General features: G+C 38.5%; 1 protein-coding gene and 1 pseudogene across 1 annotated transcript in view; one reads left to right on the forward strand and one right to left on the reverse strand.

Annotated features, from left to right (window-relative positions):
- LOC111820453 (DNA repair-scaffolding protein-like) overlaps positions 1 to 22250 on the reverse strand; it is a 691204-nt gene that overhangs the window by 609231 nt on the left and 59723 nt on the right. The window lies entirely within an intron of this gene.
- On the forward strand, positions 7801 to 7937 carry LOC111820455 (uncharacterized; annotated as a pseudogene).

Raw genomic sequence — 22250 nt, forward strand, 5'->3', positions numbered from 1 at the left:
CTATGTATATTTTCACCAAAAAAAAAAAAAAAAAAAAAAAAAAAGCTCGAGAAGGGAGAGAGTCGACATGTTGTGGGGTTAACCAATGTCATAAAAAAAACGTGTACTACTGTTTCATGAGAAACTATTTCTTCTGTAAACCTACACCTGAAGTACAATGAAAAAAAAATTTACACACACAAAAAAAGCAAAAGAGGGACTTATTTAAACTGCTGAAAAGGCGAACTGTCTGACAAGAATACTATATCCAGTAAAACTTCAATCAAAATGAGGGCACAATTAAGACATACCCAGGTAAACAAAAACCGAGAATATTTATTAATACCAGCCCTGACCTACAAAAACTGTTAAAGAGAATTCTACAGAAGGAAAAGTAAGAACACTAACCAGTGACTTAAAGTTGTATATGTAGGAGAAAAATTTTTCTATTAAGGAAAATGTCGTACGCACAGGGAACATCCTCCAAAATAGACCACATATTAGGCCATAAAGCAAACCTTAACAAAATCCAAAACATCGAAATATTACAAAGCATCTTTTCTAAACATAAAGCCACAAAAGTGGCAATCAACAACACAAAAAGCAAAGAAAAAAAAAATCAAACACAGGGAAACTGTACAACAACTCACTCAAAAACTACTGGGTTATACAGGAAATTAAGAATAGAATACAGAAATTCACAAAATCAAAAGGGAATGAAAACACATCTTATCAGAACTTTTCGAACACAACAAAAGCAGTGGTCAGAGGTCAGTTTATAGCAATAAATGCACACATTCAAAAAGAAGAAAGGGCCATAATCAAAACATTAACGCTACAATTGGAACAAGTACACACGGAGCAGAAAAAGAATCCCTCAGGTGCCAGAAAAAAAGAAATAATAAGAATTAATGCAGAATTAAATGAAATACAAAATAGAATAACAACTGAAAGAGTTAACAACCCCAAAATCTGGTTCTTTGAAAAGATCAACAAAAGTGATAAACCACTGGCCAAACCGCCAAAAGAAAAAACAGGAGAGGAAGCAGACAACACAAATAAGAAATAAGATGGGTGACATCACAACAGACCCAAATGAAATTAAAACAATCTTAACAGATTACTATGAAAAATTGTACTGTAAAAAATTTGAAAACCTATAGGAAAAGGACAAATTTCTAAAAACTCACTACCTACCTAAATTAACACAATCAAAGGTAAAACAACTAAATGAACCCATAACAAAAGAAGAGACTGAAAAGGTTAACAGACTCCCAACGAAAAAAAACCTCTAGCCCGAATGGCTTTACTAAAGAATTCTACCAAAGTTTCTGAAAAAAGATAACACCATTTCCACTAAAGGTATTTGAGAGCATAGAAAAGGAAGGAATACTTCCAAACTCATTCTATGAAACCAGCATAACCCTGATACAAAAACCAAGTAAAGACACCACAAAAAAAGAAAATTACAGACCAATATCCCTCATGAACATTGATACAAAAATCCTCAACAAAATTCTAGCCAATAGAATTCAGCAACATATTAAAAAATACTTCGCCGTGACCAACTGGGATTTATACCAGGTATACAGAGATGGTTGAACATCAGAAAAACAATCAACGTAATCCATCACAAAAATAAAACAGAACTAGCACAACCTGTATGAGGAAAGATCATGGAAGCCCCACAGACGTATCCAAACTCCCTGAGGGACTAAATTGCTGTGCGGAGGGCTGTGGGGACCATGGTCTCCAGGAACATCTAGCTCAACTGGCATAACACAGTTTATAAAGACAATGTTCTACATTCTACCTTGGTGAGCAGTGTCTGGGGTCTTAAAAGCCTGTGAGCAGCCATCTAAGATACTCCACTGCTCTCATCCCTTCGGGGGCAAAGGAGAATGAAGACAATAGGATACAAGGAAAAGATGAGTCCAAAGGACTAACGGTCCACAGCTACCAAAGCCTCCACCGGACTCAGTCCACTACAGCTAGATGCTGTCCGGCTACCACCACTGACTGTCTGACCAGGATCACACCAGAGGATTCTGGACAGAGCTGAAGAAGGATGTAGAGCATAATTCTAACTCACAATAAAAAGACCAGATTTACTAGCCTAAAGGAGACTGGAGAAACCCCGAGTATGGCCTCCAGACACCCTTTTAGCTCAGTGGTGAAGTTATCTCCAAGGTTCACCGTTCAGCCTGGGAAGGGACAGCCCCATAAAACCAAACGGGACTAATGAGGTACAGAAGTCCAGTGACAAGGGCCAGAAGGCAGAAGGGGACAAGGAAGCTGGTGATATGGAACCCAAGATTGAATAAAGATATTGTTGCTATGTTGTCAGAGTGTTAACCATTGACATAGGGCAACGTGTAGTAACTGTTAAATGAGAAACTAGTTCTGTAAGCCTTCATCTTACGTGAGAACAGCAACACCACTGGAAGAGCGTAGTCAATGTCACTGAACTGTGCATGTAGAAATTTTTGAAATGGTGTATTGTCACCAAAAAAAAAAAAAATTAAGAAGTTAGAGGATTGACATGTTGTGCAGTTAACGAATGTCATAAAACAATATGTGCACTACTGTTTCATGAGAAACTATTCTGTAAGCCTTCACCTGAAGTACAATAAAAAAAAAAAAAAAAAAAGACAAAAACCACATGATCTTATCAATCAACACAGAAGAAGAATTTGTCAAAGTCCAACACCCATTCAGGATAAAAACTTTCGACAAAATAGGAATAGAAGAGAAATTCCTCAATATAATTAACGGAATTTACACAAAGCAAACATCATAGTAAATGGAGAGACTTTGAAAGCATTTTCCTTCAGAACGGGAACCAGACAAGGATGCCCTGTATCACCACTCTTAATCAACACTGTGCTGCAGGTCTTAGCCAGAACAATTAGGCTAGAAAAAGACATAAAAGGCATCCAAATTGGTAGGGAAAAAATTAAAGTATCTCTATTTGCAGATGATGTAGTCTTATACACAGAAAACCCCAAAGAATTCACAAGAAAACTACTAGAACTAATAGAAGATTTCAGCAAAGTTTCAGGATACAAGAGAAACATACAAAAATCAGTTGGATTCTTTACACCAACAAAGAGAACCTCGAAGAGGAAATTACCAAGTCAACACCATTTACAATAGCTCCCAAAAAGATAAAATACTTAAGAATAAATCTAACCAGAGACATAAAAGATCTATACAGAGTAAACTACAAGACACTACTGCAAAAAACTAAAAGAGACCTACATAAGCAGAAGAACATACCTTGTTCATGGATAGGCAGACTCAACATAGTGAAAATGTCAATTCTACACAAAGCAATGTACAGACACAATGCAATCCCGATCCAAATCCCACCGGCATTTTTTAATGAGATGGAAAAACAAATCACCAACTTCATATGGAAAGGGAAGAGGCCTCGAATAAATAAAGCATTACTCAAGAAGAACAAAAGGGGAGGACTTACACCACCTGATTTTAGAACGTATTATACTGCCACGGTAATCAAAACAGCCTGGTATTAGTACAACCACAGGTACACAGACGAATGGAACAAAGTTGAGAATCCAGATATAAGCTCATCCACCTATGAGCAGCTAATATTTAACAAATGCCCAAACTCCATTAAGTGGAGGAAAGACAATCTCTTTAACAAATGGTCCTGACATAACTGGATATCCATCTGCAAAAAACTGAAACAAGACCCATACTTCACACCATGCACAAAAACTAACTCAAAATGGATCAAAGACTTAAATGTAAAATCAAAAACAGTAAGTATCATGGAAAAAAAATAGGGACAACGCTAGGAGCCCTAATACATAGCATAAATGTAATATGAACCATAAGTAACAACGCACAAGCACCAAAAGAGAGACTAGATGAATGGGAGCTCCTAAAAATCAAACACTTACGCTCATCAAAAGACTTCACCAGAATAGTAAAAAAACAACCTACAGACTAGGAAAATTTTTTGGCTACGACAAATCCAATCAACATCTAATCTGTAAGATCTACAAGACACTACAAAACCGCAACAACAAAAAGACAAATAACCCAATTAGAACTGGGCAAAGGATATGAACAGGCACTTTACCAAAGAAAATATTCAAGCGGCTAACAGACACATGAAGATATGCTCACGATCATTAGTCATTAGAGAAATACAGATCAAAACTACAATGAGATATCATTTCACCCCAACAAGACTAGCCTTAATCCAAAAAACACAATAAATGCTGGAGAGGTTGTTGAGAGACTGGAACACTTATACACTGTAGGTGGGAATGTAAAATGGTACAACCACTTTGGAAATTGATGTTGCACTTCCTTAAAAAGCTAGAAATAGAAGTACCATACAATCCAGCTATCCCACTCCTTGGAATATGTCCTAGAGAAATTAGAGCCACCACAGGAATAGATACGTGCACACCCATGTTAACTGCAGCACTGTTCACAATAGCAAAAAGATGGAAACAACCTAGGCGCCCATCATCAGATGAATGGATAAACCAATTATGTTATATCCACACAATGGAATACTAGGCAACGTTAAAGAACAACAATGAAGCCATGAAACATCCTATAACGTACTGGAAGCTGGAACTTATGATGATGAGTGAATTTAGTCAGTGACAGAAGAACAAATATTGCATGAGACCACTATTATAAGACCTCAACAAAACGTTTAAACACAGAAGAAGACATTCTTTGATGGTTACAAAGTTGAAGAGGATGAGGATTATTCACTAAGTACATAGTAGATAAGAATCATCTTAGGCGAAGGGAAGGACAGCACACACTACAGGGACTCAGCACAACTGGACTAAACCAAAGCTTTGAAGCTTCCTGAATACAGTCAAATACTTTCAGAGACAGAGTAGCACGGGTAGGGACCATGCTTTCAGGGGACATCTAGGTCAACTGGCATAAAAAAACTTATGAAGAAAATGTTCTGCATCCTACTTTGGCGAGTGGCATCTGGGGTCTTAAAAGGTTGCAAGTGACCATCTAAGATGCATCAACTGGTCCCAACCACTTGGAGTAAAGGAGAATGAAGAACACCAAAGACACAAGGAAAGCAGTAGCCTAAGAGACAGAAAAGGCCACATAAACCAGAGACTTCATCAGCCTAAGACCAGAAGAACTAGATGTTGCCCGGCTACCACCAATGACTGCCCTGACAGGTAACACAACAGAGAGTCCCTGATGGCGCAGCAGGAAGACGGGGTGTAGAACTCAAATCCTAGTAAGAAGACCAGACTTAATGGTCTGACTGAGACTGGAGGAACCCTAGAAAGCAGAGCCTCCAGATTCTTCATCAGCCCAAAACTGAAACAACTTCTGAGGCCAACTCTTCAGACGGGGATTGGGCTGGACTGTGGAACATGAACTTATACTCATGAAGAGTGTGCCTCTTAGCTCAAGTAAATACAAGAGACCAAAGGGGCAGCTTCTGTCCAGAGATGAGATGGGAAGGCAGAGAGGGTTAGGAGCCGGTTGAATGGACATGGGGAATCAGGGGTGGAAAGGAGGAGTCTGCTGTCGCAAAATTGGGTGAGCAATTAGGATCACACAACAATGTATGTATAAAATTTTGTATGGGAGACTAAGTTTAAATGTAAACTTCATTTAAACTACAACAATAAAAAAATAAAATGTCTTGACAATTATAAAAGTAGATTATAAAAATGAAATTTAGCCTTTTTTAATGAGCAAAAACAACTAGCATACCCTTCATGCTTCCTAACGACAAAAGCATGAAAAAATATATATAACAGTAAAATAAACTTAAATTACAGAGTATCCTAGGCATAAAGACATAATCAGTGATAACAACAACATAAATGATAGAAGTAGGCAGGATTGGCATAGAGTTTTTTTATATTATTGAATTAAGTTGGTATCAATATAAATCAGGATGTTATAAATGTAAGATGCTAAACGTACTCCCTGTGGTAACCACAGAAAAAGTAAGAAATCATACACAAAAATGAAGAAGAAGGAAAGCAAAATGGTTCAGCACATACCCAAAAGAAGTCAGCAGTGAGGAAGAGGGTCAAAAAAAGGTATAAGTCACACACAAAAATTAAAAGACAGTAGAGGTAAATCGTCTTTATCAGTAATTACCATAAACATATGGATTAAATGCTCAATCAAGAAGCAGAGAGGGACAGATTGGATTTAAAAATATGATCCATGTATACGGTGTTTAGAAAAGACACACCTCAGACACAAAGACACAAATGGACTGAAAATGAAAGGGTAAGAACACATTCCATGAAAACAGTAATCAAAAGAGAACAGGCATGGCAATTTTAATATGAGAAAAAATACACTAAGTCAAAACCCATTATAAGAGACACAAAAAGACACTAAATAATGAAAAAAGGGTCAATTCATCAAGAAGACATAACAATTATAGATATTTATGTACCTAACCTCAGAGTCCCAAAATTTATAAAGCAAATACAGACGGAATTGGAAGAAGAAATACGTCTACTATAATTGTTGGAGACTGTAATATACAACTTCCAATAATGAACAGAACAACCAGAAAGAAGATCAGTAAAGAAACAGAAGACTTGAACTCTATACCAGTTAGACCTAACAGGCATACAGAACACTCCACCCAACAACAGCACAATATACATTCTTCTCCAGTGTACATGGATCATTCTCCAGGATAGACCATATCTCAGGACACAAGCAAGTCTCAAAAAAATTAAAAAGACTGAAATCATACAAAGCATCTTTTTTAATCACAGTGGAATGAACCTAGAAATTAATACCAGAAACGAAACTAGAAAATACTCAAATATTTAGAAACGAAATAATACACTACCAAGCATCCACTAAGTAAAGAAGAAATCAAGACAGAAATCAAAAAATAATTAAAAGTTGAAGGAGAATAAAAACAACATACCAACACCTATGAGATAAAGAAAACACTACTCAAGAAGAAAGTTGATAGCAGTAAAACTCTACAGTATAAAAAAAAAAGATCCCAAATGAATATACTAACTTGAGGAACTAGAAATGGAAGAGGAAACCACACCTTAAACTACCAGAAGAACTAAAATAATAAAGATCACAGCAGAAATAAATGAAACGGAGAATAGAAAAACAACAGAGAAAATCCAACAAAACCAGAAGTCGTTTTTTTAAAAAGATCAATTAAAATAGACAAACCTGGGGCAAGACTAACAAAGAAAAAGATGACAATACAAATATTTTAAATTAAAAACGATGGTGTGGAAATTACGATCAACTGTAAAGAAATCAAAAGGATTCTAATGGAATACTATGAAGAGTTGTACACCAAAAAAATTAAATAACTCAGAATAAATAAAAATTCTTTGAAATGTATAAACTCCATAAATTGAGTTAAGAAATAGTGAACATCAACTACCCCATAACAAGTGAGGACACTGAATCAGTAATCAAAAGCCTTCCAACAAAATAAACTCCTGGATGAGATAGTTTCAAAAAGGAATTCTACAAAATCTTTACAGGACTGACTTCAATCCTACTTAAACTTTTCTAAAAAACATAAGTGGAGGGAACATTCCCTAACACATTCTATGAGATGAGGGCCATACTGATACCAAAATAATATAAAAACACCACAAGAAAACTACAGAGCAATATCTCTTAGGACTATAAATGCAAAAACCTGAACAAACTACTAGGAAACCAAATCCAAAATCATATCAAAAGGACTATATCAAGTGGGATTTACTCAGGAATTGAAGGGTGGCTCAACATTAGAAAATTATTTAATGTAATATATCACATTAATAGAATAAAGGAAAAGAACTTTATGAACATCTGAATCAATATAGAAAAGATATTTCACAAAATTCAACACCCTTTCATGATAAAGACTAGCATGGCCCCTGCACAAGGACAACATGCAAATTCGTGAAGCGTTTCATATTTTTGGAAACGCTGGTGGTGTAGTGGTTAAGAGCTACACCTGCTAACCGAAAGGTCAGCAGTTTGAATCCACCAGGCGCTCCTTGGAAACTCTATGGGGCAGTTCTACTCTAACCTATAGGGTCACTATGAGTTGGAATCGGCTCTATGGCAATGGGTTTTTTTTTCCCCATGATAAAAACACTCAAAAAGATAGGAATAGAAAGGATATTTAAAGGGTATTTACGAAAAGCCCAGTTAACATCATACTCAGTGGAGAAAGACTGAGAGCTTTCTCACTAAGATCAGCAACAAGACAGGAAAGCTAACTCCAAACACTGCTGTTTAATATCGTTCTGAAACTTCTAGCCAGAGCAATTAGTCTAAACAAAAAATTAAAAATTATTCAAATCAAGAAAGAAAAAATAAAACAATCCTTTTTCACATATGACACTATCCTATATATAAAAAAACCCAAGGATGTGACGAGAAAGCAGTTAGAACTAATGAAGGAATTCAACAAAGTGGCAAGGTACATGATCAACACACAAAAATCAGTCAGGTTTCTATGCATCAGCAAGGAGCAAGGTGAAAAGAAATTAAGGAAACATTACCAATTAAAACAGAATCTGAAAAAATAAAGTATCTAGAGAGATATTTAACCACGATGGTAAAAGACTTATTTTTTTAAAAAATCTATAAATCGTTACTAAAAGAAGTTAAAGAAAATCTAAATGGAAAGATGTTCCATGTTCATGGATTGACAAGCTTAAATAGCTAACATCAATACTACAAAAAGTAATCTACAAATTCAGCGCAATGCTACTCTGCAAAAACAGAAAACCCAATACTGAAATTTATACAGAAGGTCAAGGAATCCAAAATAGCTAAAGAAATATGAAGAAAAATAAAGTAGAAAGGCTCACATTTCCTAATTTCAAAACATACTATACAGTCACAGTAATTATAACAGCCAAGTACTGGTATAACAAAAGACATACAGACCAATAGAATATAAGTGATAGTCCAGAAAAATCCATACATCTATGGTCAACTAATTTTTGAGAAGGGTGCTAAATGCATTCCATGCGGAAGGAAGAGTCTCTTCAATAAATGGTGCTGGGAAAATTAATTTCCACATGTAAAGAATAAATCCATATCCATGCCTCACAATATATACACAGAAACCAACTCTAAATGGATCAAAAACCTAAATGTGGAAACTAAAACCATAAAATTCTTACAAGAAAATACAGGAGGATTGGCTAAGAGACCTAGAATTTAATGATGGATTATCAAATATTACAACAGAAACACAAGTAGCAAAACACTAAATAGAACATCATAAAAATTATACTTTTGTTCATCAAAGAATTTTTTCATCAAAACGAGAAGAAAATCTATAGATTATGAGAAAAATCTGGGGAACTATATATATGGTAAAAGTCTAATATATAAAATACTTCTGTAACTTAACCGCAAAAGACAATCCAATCAAACAACAGGCAAAGGACTTGAACAGGCATTTCGTCAAAGAGAATATTCAAATGTCCAAGTACTGTGAAAATATATTCAATGTCATCAGCAATTAGAGAAACGCAATGAGATACCACCTTACCCTCATTAGAACAGCAATAATCAAAAAAACAGAAAACAGGTGTTGGTGAATTTGGGGAGAAACAGAACCGTCATCCATTGCTGGTAGAAATGTAAAATGGTATAACCACTGTGGAAAATAGTTTGGCAGTTCCTCAAACAGCTGAACATATCTACATTCTACTTTGGTGAGAAGCGTCTGGGATCTTAAAAGATTGTGAGCACAAAAAAAGACCAGACTTACTGGCCCGACAGAGACTGGAGACACCCCAAGAGTATGACCCCCAGACACCCTTTTAGCTCAGTAATGGAGTCACTCCTGGGGTTCACCCTTCAGCCAAAGATTACACAGCCCCATAAAACAAAACGAGACTAATGGGGCAAAACAGCGCAGGGACAAGCAGTAGAAGTCAAGAGAGGACAGGAAAGCTAATAATAGAGAACCCAAAGTCAAGAAGGGAGAGTGTTGACATATCGTGGGGTTGTTAACCAATGTCATGAAACAATATGTGTACTGTTTAATGAGAAACTGTTCTGTAAACCCGCATCAAAAGAACAAAAAAAACCCATAAGATGCAGGGCCAAGATGGCAGAATACTCAGACATTTCTAGTGGACCCTCTTACAACAAAGACCTGAAAAAACAAGTGATTTGATTATACATGGCAATCTGGGAGCCCTGAACATCAAAGGCTGAGTTGAGGAACTGGGCTGAGTGGCACGGGGAGGGAGAGTTGGTTCGGAAGCAGCGAGGAGTTGCGAGACCTGACCCAGCGAGCCTGAGCCCGTAAGGCCAGCTCAGAGATGAGCGGTGAGACAAGAAAGCTGCGGTCAATGGGAGGCACGACTGCGCACCAGGAGAGACCCAGCACTGGACACTCTACACAGTCACCCAAGACCAGTGAGAAACAGCCCTCATCGGGGAAGGTAAGTACTTGCATATGGCCTACCACGGGGATCAAAAACACCACCCTCAGGGAAAAAACTCTCCCATTTACCTCCACGCTCCCTGCTGTGCACTGGATCCCAGATCGGCTTCAGCAACTGCTGAGCCCCTGGGCCGGAAATAGGGTCTGAAACACGCCTGGAGCCATTATCCCTGCCTTGGAGAGTGAACAGATTAACACATTGTGGGGGAAAATAAACTGCCGGCTCCTCTAAGCCAGGAACACGGGGTAGGCACAGCTCCTTTGCTAGGCACAGGCATAAAGGATCAATGGAATCTGAGCGCCTTTCTCCCTGCATAGACTTGCGTGGGCCCATCTCAAAAGCATAGGCCCTCATTACCACAGTACAACAGAGTATATACCTGAAGTCTAACTTCAACTGTTCCAGCTGTGAAGTGGCAAGTTCATGATATTTGACACTGCTCTGCCCATTTAGCAGGATGTTCATCTACACACATCAGGGGCCTGACACCTGGTGGCTACACCCACGCCACCTACCCACCGGTGACAGCGGCCCATGAATTAGAGGTGCCAACAGCCCCTACAGTCAATAGCATTAGGTACTCATAGTCCGACAGCAAAACCCACCCACCTACGCGCCCTAGAGCAAAGGGACACGCCTTCCTCCTGGACACTAGGGGGCGGCCATAAGCCACCTACCTTGCTCAGAGTGTCTCCCTGCTGCACGCAGATGCCTATGCCTACACCAATCACCCATGCCTACTTAGGACTGTAAGTGAGAGCCTAAACCACACACTTGGTGGCCATCTACCTGGGCACCTAAGCTGAATCCATACAAGAAGAGTGGGCGGACTCCTGAGCTCATATACCTAGTAACAGATCTAACCACCAGGTGAAAGGACATTAGAGCTTCAAAGTTGCCAAAAATCAAACTAGCTCATAACAGCAGCCTATTTGGGCGTATAGAACAAGAAGCCAGGACACAGTAGGCAAACATAAAATAAATATAATAACTTATTGATAGCTTAGAGAAAACCTTCAATATCAAATCACGTAAACAGGCAATCCATGATGGCTTCAGCAAGATCCCAAAATAAAGAATCTAGAAACTTTCCAGAAGAGGAAAATACCTTTGAATTACCGAAAGCAGAATACAAAAGAATATACAGATTTCTTTAACGAATCAGGAAAGAAATTAAGCAAAACGCAGAACATGCAATATGGGAAATTAAAAAGACTAGAAAAGAGCATAATGACAAATTTAACAGCATAATGACATATTTAATATATATTGTTATGTGACTCTAATTGCTCTTCCGATACTGTCACGGCACACTCCTGCTTTCCACCCGATTCCCCACGTCTGCTCAACCGGCTCCGAACCCTCTCTGCCATCCCAATTCCCCTCCGGACAGAAGCCCATTTAGTCTCTTGTATCTGCTTGAGCTAAGAGGCACACTCCTCACGAGTATCACTTTACCTCCCTCAGTCCAGTCCAAAACCTGTCTGAAGAGTTGGCCTTGGAAATTGTTTTAGTTCTAGGCTGATAGAGAATCCGGGGGCCATACTTTCTGGGGTTCCTCCAGTCTCAGACCATTAAGTCTGGTCTTCTTACTAAAATTTGAGTTCTGCACCCCACCTTTCTCCTGCTCCATCAGGGACTCTCTATTGTGTTCCCTGTCAGGGCAGGCATTGGTGGTAACTGGGCACCATCTAGTTTTTCTGGTCTCAGGCTGATGAAGTTTCTGGTTTATGTGGTCCTTTCTGTCTACTGGGCTAATACTTGTGTCTTTGGTGTTCTTCATTCTCCTTTACTACAGGTAGTTAGGATCAATTGATGCATCTCAGATGACCAACTGCAAGCTTTTAAGACCCCAGCCGCTGCTCACCAAAGTAGGATACATTTTCTTAATAACCTTTGTTATCCCAAATGAACTAGATGTCACCTGAAGGCATCAACCTCAGACCCCTACCTCTCCTACTCTGTCCCTAGAAGTGTTTCACTGTATTAAGGAAACTTCATAGCTTTGGTTTAGTCCAGTTGTGCTGACTTCTCCTACAGTGTGTGCTGTCCTTCCCTTCACCTAATTCTTATCTACTATCTAGTAAGTAAATAACCCTCAACCTTCCTTCCCCACCCTCATAACCATCAAAGAATGTTTTCTTCTGCGTTTACACCTTTTCTTGAGTTCTTATATAAAATTTGTCCTTCTGTGACTAAATAGACTTAGCAAAATGACCTCCACCTTCCTCCATGTTATGTTTCACGGCTTCATCATTGTTTTTTACCACTGCCTACTATTCCACTGTGTGGACATACCACAATTTCTTTATCCATTTATCGTTGATGGGCACCTAGGTTGTTTCCATTTTTTTGCTACTGTGAACAGTGCTGCAATTAACATGGCTGTGCATGTATCTATTCGTGTGACGCCTCTTATTTCTCTAGAACATATTCCGAGGAGCAGGATAGCTGGATCGTATGGTACTTATATTTCTAGCTTTTTATCGAAGCACCAAATCGATTTCCAAAGTGGTTGTACCATTTTACATTCCCACCAACAGTGTGTAAGAGTTCCAGTCTCTCCACAACCTCTCCAGCATTTATTATTTTGTGTTTTTTGAACTAATCCTGGCCTTGGGGTGAGATGATATCTCATTATAGTTTTGATCTGCATTTCTGTAATGGCTAATGATCATGAGCATTTCTTCATGTCTCTGTTAACCGCCTAAACCTCTTCTTTGGTGAAGTCTCTGTTCATAGCCTTTGCCCATTTTTTTATTGGGTTTTCTTTTTGTTCTTGAGGTTTTGCAGAATCTTGTAGATTTTAGAGATTAGATGCTGACTGGATTTGTCATAGCCAAAAATCTTTTCCCAGTCTGTAGGTTGCCTTTTTACTGTTTTGGTGAAGTCTTTTGATGAGCATGAGTGTTTGACTTTTAGGAGCTCCCATTTATCTAGTCTCTATTCTGGTGCTTGTGCATTGTTACTTATGGTTCGTACTGTGTTTATGCCATGTATTAGGGCTCCTAGTGTTTCTAGTTTTTCTTCCAAGATTTTTATCGTTTTTGATTCGGTATTTAAGTCTTTGATGAATTTTGAGTTAGTTTTTGTGCACTGTATAAAGTATGGGTCTTTTTTCAGTTTTTTACAAACGGATATCCAATTATGCCAGCACCATTTGTTAAAGAGCCTGTCTTTTCCCCAATTAACGGACTTTGGGCCTTTCTCAAATATCAGCTGCTCATAGGTGGATGAACTTATGTCTGGATTCTCAATTGTGTTCCACTGGTCTATGTATCTGTTGTCCTACCAGTACCAGGCTGTTTTGACTACCGTGGAGGTATAATAGGTTCCAAAATCAGGTATTGTGAAGCCTCCCACTTTGTTCTTTTTCTTGAGTAATGTTTTCCTTATTCAGGGCCTCTTCCCTTTCCATATGAAGTTGGTGATCTGTTTCTCCATCTCCTTAAAAAATGCCAGTGGAATCTGGATCGCGATTGCTTCGTGTCTGTAGATCGCTTTGGGTAGAATTGACATTTTCACTATGTTGAAACTACCTATCCATGAGCAAGATATATTTTTCCACTTATGCAGGTCTCTTGGTTTCCTACAGTAGCGTCCTGTAGTTTTCACAGTATACGTCTTTTACATCTCAGGTCAGACTTATTCCTAAGTATTTTATCTAGCAGGCTATTGTAAATGCTATTGTTTTGGTGATTTCCTCTTCGAGGTTCTCTGTCAGTGTAAAGGGATCCAACTGATTTTTTTACGTTTATCCTGTATCCTGAAACTTTGCTGAAATCTTCTATTAGTTCCAGTAGTTTTCTTGTGGATTCTTTGGGGTTTTCTGTGTATAAGATCACATCAACTACTAATAGAGACACTTTGACTTCTTCCCTACCAATTTGGATACTCTTTACTTCTTTTTCTAGCCTAACTGTTCTGGCTCGAACCTCCAGCACAATGCTGAATAAGAGTGGTGATAAACGGCATCCTTGTCTGGTTCCCGTTCTCAAGGGGAATGCTTTCAAACTCTCTCCATTTAGGATGATGTTGGCTGTTGGCTTTGTATAAATGCCCTTAATTATATTGAGGAATTTCCCTTTTATTCCTATTTTGTTGAGAGTTTTTACCATGAATGGGTATTGGACTTTGTCAAATGCCTTTTCTGCATGGATTGCTAAGATCATGTGGTTCTTGTCTTTTGTCTTATTTATGTCATGAATTCCACCAATTGTTTCTGTAATGTTGAACCATCCCTGCATACCTGAAAATCCCACTAGGTCATGAAGAATGTTTTTTTGTTTGTTTTTGGGTTTTTTGATATGTTGCTGAATTCTATTCGCCAGAATTTTGTTGAAGATTTTTGCATCAATGTTCATGAGAGATACTGGTCTGTAGTTTATTTTTGTGGTGTCCTTAGCTGGTTTTGGTATCAGAGTTACGCTGGCTTCACAGAATGAGTTTGGGAGTATTCCATCCTTTTCTATGCTCTGAAATACTTTTAGTAGTAGTGGTGTTATCCCTTCTCTGAAAGTTTGGTAGAATTCTCCAGTGAAGCCATCAGGGCCAGGAATTTTTTTGGGGGGTGAGTTTTTTAATTACCATCTCAATCTCTTCTTTTGTTGTGGGTTTATTTAGATGTTCTACCTCTATGTGTGTTAGTTTAGGTAGATAGCGAGCTCCTAGAAATTTCTCCATTTCCTCTAGATTTTCAAATTTGTTAGAGCACAATTTTTCATAGTATTTTGTTGTGATTCTTTTAATTTCAGTTGAGTCTGTTGCGATATCACCCGTCTCATTTCTTATATGGGTTATCTGCTTCCTCTCCTGTTTTTCTTTTGGCAGTTTGCCAGCGGTTTATCAATTTTGTTGAAAGAACCAGCTTTAGGTCTTGTTAACTCTTTCAATTGTTTTTCTCTTCTCTATTTGATTTCATTCTGCTCTAATTCTTATTATTTCCTTTATTCTGCCGCCTGAGGGATTCTTTTGCTGCTCTCTACTTTTTCCAGTTGTAGGGTTAATGTTTTGATTAGGGCCCTTTCTGCTTTTTGGATATGTGCATCTGTTGCTATCAACTGACCTCTGAGCACACTGCTTTTGCTGTGTCCCAAAGGTTCTGCTAGAAGGTGTTTTCATTCTCATTTGATTCTATGAATTTCTCTATTCCATCCTTAATTTCTTGTATAACCTAGCAGTTTTTGAGCAAGGTGTTCAGTTTCTGTGTGTGCTATTTTTTTCACTGCTTTTTCTGTTATTGATTTCTACTTTTATGCTTTAATGATCAGAAAAGATGTTTTGTAGTATTTTGCTCTTGGATTCTGTTAACGCTTGCTTTATGGCCTAATATGTGGTCTATTCTGGAAAAAGTTCCGTGTGCGTTCGAAAAGAAAGTATACTTGGCTGCTGTAAGGTGGAGTGTTCAGTATATGTCTATGAGATGAAGTTGGTTAACTGTGGCATTTAGGTCTTCCGTGTCTTTACTGAGCTTCTTTCTGGATGTTCTGTCTCCGAAACTGGTGCGTTGAAGTCCCCCACTATTACTGATGAGCTCTCTTTTTAGTGCTGTTAGAGTTTATGTATTTTGGAGCCCTGTTGTTGGGTGCATATTATAGTTATGTCCTCCTGGTGTATTGACTTCTTAATCATATAGTGTCCTTCCTTACCCTTTGTGGTGAATTTTAAAGTCTATTTTGTCAGAGATTAATATTTCCACTCCCGCTCTTTTTTGAGTATTGTTTGCTTGATATATTTTTTCCATCCTTCGAGTTTTAGTTTGTGTCTTTAAGTCTAATGTGTGTCTCTTATAGGCAGCATAGAGACGGATCATGTTTTTTTAATCCAAACTGCTACTCTCTCTTTACTGGTGCATTTAGTCCTTTTACATTCAGCAAAATTATTCATAGGTATGAGTTTAGTGCTGTCACTGTGATGTCTTTTTTTATGCTGTTCACAATTTCTTTGTTCCACCTAATTTTCTGTGCTGAGTCGTTTTTCTGTATGTATTTTCATCTTTTTCACCGTTGTTTTCTATTTGCTGAGCCTTTACGTTCTTCTAGTTTTTTATTTTGACTTGCAGGATTGTTAGTTTCCTTTGTGGTTACCTTACTATTTACCCCTATTTTTCTAAGATTATACCAGTGTTTTATTTCTGTATATTGCCTTGATTTCCTCTCCATATGAAAAATCTATGTCTACATTTTTATGTCCTTTTTTGTTTTAATGTCATCTTTTACATATTGATATGTTTCCCTATTTTCAGTGTTTAGCTTTGATTTACTTTTGCATCTTCCCTATCTGGGTTGATATCTGGTTGCTCTGTCCTGTGTTCTAGTCTCGGGTTGTTATCTGATGTTACTGATTTTCTGACTGGAAGACTCCCTTTAGTATTTCTTGTAATTTTGGTTTGGTTTTTGCAAATTTCCTAAACTTCTGTTCATCTAGAAATGCCCTAATTTTGCCATATTTGAGAGACAGTTTTGCTGGATATATAATCCTGGCTGGCAGTTTTTTTCTTTACGATTTTATATATTTCATCCCATTGCCTTCTTGCCTGCATGGTTTCTGCTGAGTAGTCTGAACTTATTAACTCTCCTTTGTAGATGAATTTTCATTTATCCCTAGCTGCTCTTAAAATTCTATCTTTGGTTTTTGCAAGTTTGATCATAACATGTCTTGGTGACTTTCTTTTGGGATCTACCTTATGTGGGGTTCAATGGGCATCTTGGATAGATATCTTGTCATCTTTCACAATATCAGGGAAGTTTTCTGACAACAAATCTTCAACAATTCTCTCTGTATTTTCTGTTACCCCCCAGTTCTGGTACTCCAATCACTCGTAGGTTATTTCTCTTGATAAAGTCCTACATAATTCTTAAAGTTTCTTTTTTTTAATTCTTTTATCTGATTCTTCCTCAAATAAGTTGGTGTCAAGAACTTTATCTTCAATCTCATTAATTCTGACTTCCCTTACCTCAATTCTGCTATGACTTTCTATTGAGTTGTCCAATTCTGACATTTTATTGTTAATCTGGATTTCTGATTGTCGTCTCTCTATGGATTCTTGCAGCCTGTTAAATCTGTCATTATGCTCTAATCTTTTTAATTTCCTCTGTTGCATGTTCTGCGTTTTGCTTAATTTACTTCCTAATTTCTTGATGAATTCTGTTTATTAATCTTTTGTATTCTGCCTCCAGTAATTCCAAGAAATTTTTCTTCTCTGGAAAATTTCTAGATTATTTTGGGAACGTGATGAAGCCATCGATTGCCTCTTTATGTGATTTGGTATTGACTGTTGTCTTCAAGCCATCAATGAGTTATATTTTATGTTGGCTTACTGTGTCCTAGGTTCTTGTTTAGTTTTGATATGCCCAAATAGGCTGCTTGTATGAGCTAGTTTGATTTTTGGCACCTTTGAAGCTCTAATGTCCTGTCACCAGGTGGTTAGATGTTACTAGATATGTAAGCTCAGTAGTCTGCCCACTCCTCCTGTATGGATTCAGCTTAGATGCCCAGGTAGATAGCCACCAAGTGTGTGATTTAGGCTCTCACATTCCTAGACAGGCATGGGTGCTTTATGTAGGCACAGACATCTGGCCGAAGCTGGGGGACACACTCTGAGCAAGACGGGGCTGACGGCCGCCTCCGAGTGTCCAGAAGGAAGGCGTGTCCCTGTTCCCTAGAGCGCATAGGTAGGTGGGTTTTGCAGCCGCACTATGAGCGGCCAGTGCTGTCGTAAGGACTGGGCGGCACCTCTTATTCTTGGGCCCCATCGCAGGTGGCTAGGTGGCGTGGGTGGAGCCACCAGTCCTCAGGCCTAATGTGGGCAGGTGAAGACCCTGCTTAATGGGCAGAGCAGTATCAAATGTCAGGAACCTGCCACTTCATAGCTGAAACAGTTGAAGTTAAACTTCAGGTATATACCGTGTTGTACTGCGGTGATGAGAGCCTATGCTGTTGAAATGGGCCCACACAAATCTCTGCAGGGGGAAACGCTCTCAAAGTCCATGGATCCCTTATGTCTGTGCCTAGGTAAAGGTGCTGTGCCTACTCTGAATTCCTGGCTTAAAGGAGCCGGCAGTTTTTTTCCCATTTAATTTGTTCACTCTCCAAGGCTAGGAGAATGGCTCAGGGCATGTGACGGATCCTATTTCCAGCCCAGGGGACTCAGCAGTTGCTGAAGCCAGTCCAGGACCCGGTGCAGAGCACGGAGCAAGGACGTAAACAGGAGACAGTTTTTTCCCTAAGGGGGGTGTTTTTGATCCATGTGGTAGGCCGGATGCAAGTACTTATCTTTCGCTGGATCGACGGCTGCTTCTCACTGGTTCTGGGTAGATTCTCTGCTAGCTTTCTCCCGGTGCAGGATACGCCTCCCAAGCACCGCTACTTGCCTACCCACCATTCACCCATGAGCTGATCAGGCCTGAAGGGCTCAGGCTCTCGCCAGGTCAAGTCTCGCACCTCCTCGCTACTTCCAAACCATCTCTCTCCCCCGCCACTCAGTCTGGTTCCTCAACTATGCCTTAGATGTTCAAGGCTCCTATATTATCATATATAATTGATACACTTGTTTATTTGGGTCTTTGTTGTAAAAGGGTCCACCAGAAGCATCTGACTACTCCGCCATCTTGGGCCCACCCTCCAAGATCAGTAGTCTTTTAAGACATTTCCAGTACCTTTATCCCTACTCTCTTATTTGTTTCTACTGTTTTTCTCTCCCTTGATAAGTCTTCCCACCAGTATACTCTCAACCCCAATGTTTTATTGGCTACAGGAATTTCCACTCAGATAGAGAAACATTACCTCTAAATAAACAGAATAAAAACTATACTGTCTATCCACCACTTCGCCAATTAGAAAGTACTATGAACAAGCATTTTTTGTATTCCCACTTCAACACATGAACTTATAAATTCTCTTATTCTTACCATTTTTATTTGATCAAAGCGGAATAGAAAGGAACTTGGCTAGCCTGGCAAGATGCATTACCTCCGGGTGTTTTAATACACCACTGCAAAATCCTGGGCACTTTCCCTCCTCTCTTTTTCTTATCCTTCAGCTCTCCAGGAAGGTTTCCCTAGTTTTTCATACTAAAGTAGCTCTTGTCTTATGCTTCCCAATGTGACACATGTCTTTGTTTATTGTAAATACTTATTAAACTATCTGTAAGTGCTAAGCCTTGGTCAACCCATACAGTATCTACTAACTACATGTGACTACTGAGCACCTGAAATACAGCTAATGCAAATGAGAAATTTTATTTAATTGTAATTAATTAAAATCTTAAAACTGGAACAGTTTAAATATTTTTCTATTAAACACAAGTTTATTGGTTTTGTGAGACTACGTTTCATCTTAACTATTAAGTTGCATAAAATGTTACCATTATATTACAATAAGCATATACTTTTTACTTGTCTTTAGTGTGTGGCAACTTGTAGCACCCCACCGGACCAGGGGCAGGTGTGGATCTGTGGGACACAGGTTGGATTCCAAAAGAAGAGGAATAAAAGTCATGTTGATCAAATAAGGCTTTATTAGGGAGCTTACATTCAGAGGTCAGTGTCAAGATTCTTGGCACAGACAACGAAGCATCAAGTGTCACCCAGGTAGAGGTCCGAACACAACAATGAATGGTGCGTGTTTATACACCTTTCGCTTACGTGCGAAGATACATGTAGAGGAGCCAGAAAAAACATGTCTAGTCTAAGATGGATGAGGTTGTTTTTGTAATAGTTAATGGATTCCAATTGACATTACCACAAAGTCAGGTATTTGGTGTGTTTTTTGCTGGCCCAAGTCACTGCTCACTAAGTACTCTGGTTCTCTCCTAGAGACCTTTACAGGCAGGATCCATCTTGCATTGTTCAAGCTCTGTCACTACTGTAAAAGTTTAAAATTATGTAAATAGCATTCCATTTCTATTAGGCAGTGCTACACTAGACTAAGCTCTGCGATGCAAAAGACCATGTCTAGCATGCTCACTATTATACGACCAGCATCTAGAATATGGCAGGCATTTAATAAGCATTTACTGAATAAATAAGTACTTATTCTGGTTTTACAGATAAGCAACCTGAGATCCATTCAGGGTAAGCAGCTTCAAGCAACCTGAGATCCATTCAGGGTAAGCAACTTCAAGAGTACACAACTTATAGTGGTGGAACTTTGAAGAGAACCTAAGCCTGACTCCCAGGTACATACAACTCTGCCCCTAAAATTAGTTTTTGGCTGTTTAACTTTATAAGCAAGTCAGGTGAGGCAAACTTAGGCAATGGTAAACCTTGAGTCAAATTAATTCTCGTTATATTTTTAATACTTTCCCCTCTTAAAAGGCTGAAAAAATACAGTACTAATAAACAAGTAAAAAATGTATAAAGTTACAGTCCACTAATGTTAAGTATACGAATAGATTGCTTACACTTCAGAAATTAACTCCTAGTTAAAATCCTGGTTTGGAAAACAAACGAGAGGAATAAATTATAACATCTACCATTTGCTGAACATTTATTTGATCATAGGAGAAAAAATAACAAACCAGTTAAGTTCATTTTGACTCATGGTGACCCCATAAAATATACCATTTAATCCTCCCAAAATCCTATGACATAAGTATTCTAGTTTTATAGATGAGAATTTGGTGGCTTAGGGACGTAAAGAAATTTGCCCATATTCACATAACTAGTAAGCAGCACAGCCAGGATTAAAACAGGTGGCTGGGCTGTTTAACCAGTAAACCAGCAGGATGCATTACAGACACCAAGACCCCAAAACCTAAAACTTAGAATCTTGAAAAAGGGGAGGCCCACAAATCTGCATTTTAAAAGCCATTTTAGATGATTTTTATACTATTAAAATTTACAAAACCATACACTAACTACACTGAATTAGAATTCAAACTGTATAAGTAAACTAAAAACACAAAGAATTTCCAGAATCAAATTCAAAACCACAAGTTTCTCTGTGCATGCTTGAAATTTTTTTACTGGAGTAAAATGTACACTGTTCAGTGAGAAAGTAAACATGTTTAAGAAATTTCTCCTAATCCCTCACATTCCAGTGGTTTGAGGCTAGAAGGAAATACTGAATAAGAGACAGCGTGCTGGTCATGAGACACTGTATTCTGGATTCCACTCCCTCCTACCTGAATCTGTTCCATCACTCAGCCCATCATTCAACCATGCTCTACTATGAAAAAAAAGAAAAAAAAGGAAAAAATCTCCCTCACCATAACTCCCTCTAGATACCCGCTTACTCCTTCACCTCCCCAACAAACTTATTCAAAAATTTGCCTACACAAATATCTAATGTATTCTTTCAAACACTGCAAACTTATTTCTTTCCCAATTTCTCTATCAAAACTGTTCTCACAAGGCAGAGCCAGCATGGCACCTAGACAGATGCACCACACTGTCCCTCTACAGCAAAGACAGGAAAAACTAAGTAAAACAAATACAAATCTCAATTCTGGAAACCTAACCATTAAATGAAGGCATAAAGAACTATATCAAATACCAAACGGAAAAAGCAACTGATGGAAAACAACAGAGACGGAGAACAGGTATGGAGTGGAGGAGTCCTGCCAACTAATAAGGTACTGCATGGCCATCTTAAAACACAGCCAGCAATGACCCCATACAGGGAGTGTGGGAAGGGAAACTTCAGGGAGCTCCCAACAGGAGACAGAGAATTCAGTATCCAGAGAAACACGCTTTCCCAACCCTCATCTTTCTGGTAAGTAGAAGCAAGAACCCTCTCCAACCCAGCAGCCCCCACTACCAGGGTCCACAATATGAGCCACTCAATCCCTGGGGCCTGCCCTGAAACCTCCCA

Source organism: Trichechus manatus, unplaced genomic scaffold (genome assembly GCF_000243295.1).
Source record: "Trichechus manatus latirostris isolate Lorelei unplaced genomic scaffold, TriManLat1.0 scaffold00038, whole genome shotgun sequence".
NCBI classification, from domain to species: Eukaryota; Metazoa; Chordata; class Mammalia; order Sirenia; family Trichechidae; genus Trichechus; species Trichechus manatus.